The sequence below is a fragment of the Otolemur garnettii genome, unplaced genomic scaffold (genome assembly GCF_000181295.1).
Source record: "Otolemur garnettii isolate 467f Iridium unplaced genomic scaffold, OtoGar3 scaffold00036, whole genome shotgun sequence".
NCBI lineage: Eukaryota > Metazoa > Chordata > Mammalia > Primates > Galagidae > Otolemur > Otolemur garnettii.
In genome coordinates this window covers 1,031,412-1,037,598 of record NW_003852431.1, presented here as the reverse complement: position 1 = coordinate 1,037,598, position 6,187 = coordinate 1,031,412, and the positions used below count along the sequence as shown (strand labels likewise).

At 34.2% G+C, this 6,187-nt stretch overlaps 1 non-coding gene across 1 annotated transcript; it reads right to left on the bottom strand.

Annotated features, from left to right (window-relative positions):
• Positions 1 to 2,005: 2,005 nt before the first annotated feature.
• Positions 2,006 to 2,112, bottom strand: LOC111725294. The gene has a single exon (XR_002773388.1). It is a non-coding gene; the product is annotated as a U6 spliceosomal RNA (small nuclear RNA).
• Between the last annotated feature and the right edge of the window lie 4,075 nt (positions 2,113 to 6,187).

Genomic DNA, 6,187 nt, shown 5'->3' with positions numbered 1-6,187 from the left:
ACAGAAGCTTCCTACACTCCACTAATGCTGAATACTCTTGAAACGTTAAACCTTGTTCAATTATTTTCCATCAGTTAGAAACTAGAGGGGTAGAGGAGAGGAAGAGTTGCCCTAAAAAATTCACACCTAATGATTCGTTGGCTGGGGTCCCTTGACATGAATTGTGAGAGCAAAGGAACCACAGCTGGTTTTGCAGGTGCCATCCAGGTGGGCCTTGGCAGATGATGTTGAATGGGATGAGTTGTAGCTCCTATTAAATGGGCTGCAGCTGATATTGTGGGTTCAACTAAAGTGGTAAATTACAAGGAGGCATCATTAAATTCCAATTAAGATTCACTTCAAAACAGGTGGTTATTTAATCTCAGTATTTTTTTTTTCAAATACAGCTGGTGTCCACATGCTTTAAAGTGTGCACTTAACACACATCAGAGGTGCATGATTCTTGAGCCATTGGCAATCAGATTTATGGGAATGTTATAATAATTCCAAAGTTTGAGAACAAAAGAATTACCAATAACTTGTGTCAACACTGTTGCCATAATAATTTCTACTTTTTAAAGAGAAAAAGAGGCACCTCATTTCAATGAACACAATATGATAAGGAGAAAGAGAAAAGATAACTTCAAAGTCAAAAACTTGGCAAATCAAATTTCAGCCAGGTTATCAAGGTGAACGTCTACAGTGATAAGTCATCTTGGTAATAGGTAGTGGTGGTATGATGTGAAGAGACTGTCATTTCATCTCTGTGGACTTCCCCAGACCTACAGCTTCAGTTTACTCATGAGATAAGCATCAAGTAAAACCCAGTCAGGGATATACCACAAAACGCACGATCGGCATCCCTCTAACTGTCAAGTGACCCAAGACAAGGCAGACTGAGCAGCTGCACAGCAAAAAATCTCCCTCTGGAGACCTGACAACCCAACAGAATGTGATACTGGGTAGAATTCTGAAACAGGAAAGGGATATTCATTTGGTACAATCTAATAAATAAGAATAAGGTGTATTAACAACATATCATCATGGGTTCAGTAATGGTGACAAGGATTAGGTATTGTACAGACTAACAGAAGATGTTAATAGTAGGGGAAACTGGGTGTGGGATGCATAGGAACTCAGCACTGTCTTCATAATTTGTTGTAAATCTAAACACGATTCTAAAAGAAACTGTACTTTAAAAAGCATAGTTGTCAATAACATAAAACATGTGGATTCTGATTCAGCAAAATGTGGGTTGAAGCCTGAGACTCTGCATTTCTAAGAAGCCTCTGGTGCTGGTGATGCTGCGGGGGGCTGCCTGCCTCAGTTTCCTGCAGCTGTGCTCAAAGAGCCATCCCCAGATCAGCAGAGTCAGCATCATCAGGAATGTGATAGAAATATAAATTCTTCCACCTCAGACCTACTGAATTAGAAATCCTCACTTGGGGCCCAGCAGTACATTCTATAGTGACCCGTCCAGAAGCACCAGTGTGTGATGTGAAAAACTCTAAAATACAACACTAGTATCTATGCTTTCTTACCTCCCTTTTTATCCAAATGTGAGTAGGAGATAAGTTTGAAGTAAGGGTACATTTCAAATGATTAATACATTGAATAAATTGTCCTACGCAATCTACCTCCTTAACTTATTTGAGACTGAATTCAAGGCCCAAGAAATAAATTCAGAATATTACATAATTTGACCCCAGATGTCCACTCTCCTTGCCTGTTCCACTATAGATGGATGGCTAATTTACATATGAGAGCAGAGATAATAATTTGATCATCATTACACCCCATTAAAATTAATAATACAATTTACAAAATTAAAATTTTATTACTATTAGATTAACTATTCTAGTCTAGTCATATCCAGATCAAAAGTACCTTTTAATTGAGTTTTTTTAATTCTAATTACTAGATGGGTGTATGAAAGATGTGATTTTTGTAAAATATGCTATAATAGCTTATTTCATTTTTATTTTCCCATACAGATAATCTATTCTTTATATTCTTTTTTTTTTTTTTAAATATGGAACGCTTCACGAATTTGCGTGTCATCCTTGCGCAGGGGCCATGCTAATCTTCTCTGTATCGTTCCAATTTTAGTATATGTGCTGCCGAAGCGAGCACTATTCTTTATATTCTTGTGTATATTTTCCTTTAAATATTATGTTTAATATTCATTCATGTTGATAACTACATAAACACATATGAATTTTATAAAAATATATATTTTGATATAATATATATATTTTCAAAACATTTAGGGCATATAGGTGTGTTTTGTTATGTGGATAAATTTTATCCTGCTGAAGTTGAGACTTTTAGTGTACCCATCACCAGAGTAGCGTACATTGTACTTGACTGGTACGTTTTTATCACTCGACCCTCTCTCAGCCTCCGCCCTTACCAATGTCCATTACAGGTTTTTCTGACCATACGTATACTTCCTTTATCTTTCACTTACAAGTGAGAACATGTGATGTGTCTGTTTTTTTCATTTTATAAAAATATATTTTGCAAATAGGGACTTTTTTTTATTTTGCAGGGGATTGTGCCTTCCTTAAGTTCATAATAAAAATTATAACAAAATTAATAAATTGTACTGGTCGTTTGTACACATGGGATCATTTATACAGGATATGAGGAAAGGAACAGAAACAGAAGGGCCCTAAATTATGACATTTGATTTTCCTAAATATTGTTCAAATTTTCTCTTTGTGCCTGTTTTAATTTTCTTTCCTATTTACTGGTTTTTGAGACAGTTTATTGTTACACATGCCATCAAGGCATGACTTTGTCAAATTAATTAATATGAGCCAATCAGATTTGGGAAATATATAAAGTAATTAACTTTATATTTTGAGGTTGACTATATTTTCAAATAGTTTCTATCTTTTATACTTCCCCTGTATCAATTATTCTATTATTTATCTTACTTACTTTTATTATGGTGTATGTATTATATACACATACCTACACACATATAAACACATATATATTTATATCTATTTATCAGTTTATTTAGTTTTTTTGTGGTTGTATCCACCCAATGTATGTATTCCTGAGTAGAATATACATATACCTTTTTTTATATTAGATAATATGTTTTTACATTTCTTGTCTGTTGCTCTTATACAGGAATACAATTACCTTTGCTATTTTAATTATATCCCACAACTTACAAAATTCTCTAATTCCCATTTTTAATGTATTTTCTTGGCTTCATTAATAGGACATATTATAGTTTGCAAACAATGAGAATTTATATGTCTTTCTAACCTCTATACATTATTTTCCTTATTAACTTATCTTTCTGGATTATTTTCTTTATCTTCTTATTATAGCTTATTAACTTATTCAAACTGAAAACTCCTTTAAGTGTGTTACTGTAAGTCTTATACTGGAGGATTGCTTAGGAAGGTAGGAATTCTCACTTACGCTAAGCTACTTTCAGTATGTAATCATCCTCCAGCTTTTTGCGTATGTTTGATGCCAGTTAACTCTTTTTCTGGACTCTTATTTGGTACAGAATTCAAACAGCCCAAGGGAATGGTAACTATTTGTCTTTATTTAGCGCCTGAATAAAGAAATGCTGTATAAAAAATCAAGCGTTCCCTTTCGCGACATACATGAAAACAGCCTAAATTTCTTTCTTAGGATGACAAATATAAGACCATCTTTACTCTGAGATTCCAAGCCAAAGAGGTTATTATGACAAAGAGAATACATTAATGGTAAATACAATATATATCCACTCAACATCAGAGCACCTAAATACATAAAGCAAATACCAACAGATCTGAAAGGAAAATAGGGTGTAGACAACAGAGGGGGCTTCAACACTACATTTATATAAGAGATAGATTATTCAGATAGAAAATCAATGAGAAAACATCATATTTAAACTATACCTATAAAAATTGTTAATATTCAAAGCAAGAGCAACAGAATACACATCCTTCTTGAACACATGTGCATAAAACATGTCTTAACAAATTTAGGAAGTTTGAAATCATATCAACTATCTTCTCTAACAGTGGAATGAAACTAGAAATCCATGATAGAAGGAATTTTGGAAAGTCACCTATGTAAAAATTGAACAGCATGCTCCTGAACAATCAGTCAAAGAAGAAGTTAAAAGAGAAATGTTATAGTATTGTTAGACAAACCAAAATGGAAACAGAACATACTAAAACTTAGAAGATATGGCAAAAACAGTTCTGAGAAGAAAGTTCATAGCAGGGGTGTCCAACCTTTGACATCTCTGGGCCAGATCAGAAGAAGAGTTGTTTTTGGTGAAACATTAAATACACGGACGCTAATGAAAGCTGGTGAACAACAATAACAAAAAGGCCTGTACAAATTTTCAGGATATTCAGCACTACAAATAAACAAAAATATCCTCCTAATTTTTTTTTTTTTTTTGAAACAGAGTCTCACTATGTCACCTTCCGTAGAGTGCATGGCATCACAGCTCACAGCAACCTCAAAATCCGAGGCTTAAACAATTCTCTTGCCTCAGCCTCCTCAGTAGCTGGGACCACAGATGCCCGCCACAGCACCTGGCTACTTTTTGGTTGCAGTTGTCATTGTGGTTTAGCAGGCCCAGGTCAGGTTCGAATTTACCAGCTTTGGTGTGTGTGGCTGGTGCCCTGCTCACTGAGCTATGGGTACCAAGCCCACAAAAATCCCAATTTTGCAGCAGCCTATTCAGAGAGTCTTTTAAAATCATTGGGCAAGTCCCAAGTTGTAATCACTAACATAGAAAATGTACATATTAAGTAATAAAATGTCTTCAGGTGTTTTGATTTTTTTATTATAAAAGTAAAAGAAAATAGGGCAACATCAAACTGATAAGATATTTGACATCATATTTGAGAAATTAGCCATCAGTATCAGGTTTGATGGAAGTAGGTGCAATTCTCAGTGAGTTCTCAAGTTGCTCATTAGATATTATTTTTCTAATTTTACCCTTAATTCTTGAAAATAGTTGCTCTCAAATGTAGATGCTGACAAAAAAGAAAAAAACGATGATAGGAATTAGGCATGATGGTGAAACAAGGGGTAATTGTCTCTGGGAAGATAGGATCAAATATAGTCCAGTGAAGAGATAAGATCAAATTTTTCTTCAAGTTCCAGCTCTATGGATTCCATTTGGAAAATGGCATGTAATGTATTTATGTGGACTAAAAATGGAATCAAAAATGCACCAAAATGTTGAAATCTGTTCTCAAATTCTTGTATCAAACTGAAAAGCAAGGCTGCATAGTTTTGCTATTCATAGAACTGTGTTTAGCCCATGTATGGGGATGCATAAAATTGTTTACCTTAATTTAGGCTTGCCATAATTTGTGTTATTTGGAACACTATTATGGTTTGAAACATTTTATTGATAAGGTGGTTTTCACCTTGAAGATCCATGTTTAACTCATTTAAATGAGCAGTTAAACATGGTAAAAATGCTAAATCTCTAAGTCAGCTTGCATTATCAAATTCTGGCACAAATTTAGTTTTTGGTATCATCGATGACTTGATAACAGGCCACAAATCATAAAATCTTCTAAACATTTGGCCTTGACTTAGTCATCTTACTTTTATGTTGCCATAGTCAGCATCAACACTTCTAAGGAATTCCTGGAATTGGTGATGATTCAATCCCTTGGCCCTTAATGAAATTCCCAGTTTTGATGATAATTTGTGTGACGTTATCCATTTTTTAAGTTTTTCATGATAAATTTTCTTAATTTTCTTTGTGATGACACTTTATCAAACATGGAGTTTGGGGCAGCAATTACATTGTCTTCTATTAATTTTACAGGTCTCTCTCCTTTATCTACGATCGCCAGGGCACCATCAGTAACTATATCAGGTATGTTGCCAATGGACAAAGAAAATCACTTTAATATATATTTTACTGCTTCGTGTAAATCTCTTGATTTAGTTGTGTCTTGTAATGGCACTAAAGAAGCCATTTATTCAGTGACATTACATTCATCTTCAGTATCTCTGATAAAAATGGCAAGTTGAGACATATATGTGTCATCAGTGCTGTCATCCATCACCAAAGCATCAAATTTTAAAATATTAGCTTTTCTCTCCAAACTTCTTTTGAAGGATTTTCCAAATTCTTAAATTCACCTGGCTATAGTCTGGGAAGATAAGCTGATTTTGGAAATATCCCCCTTTTGTTCTAGGCATATTA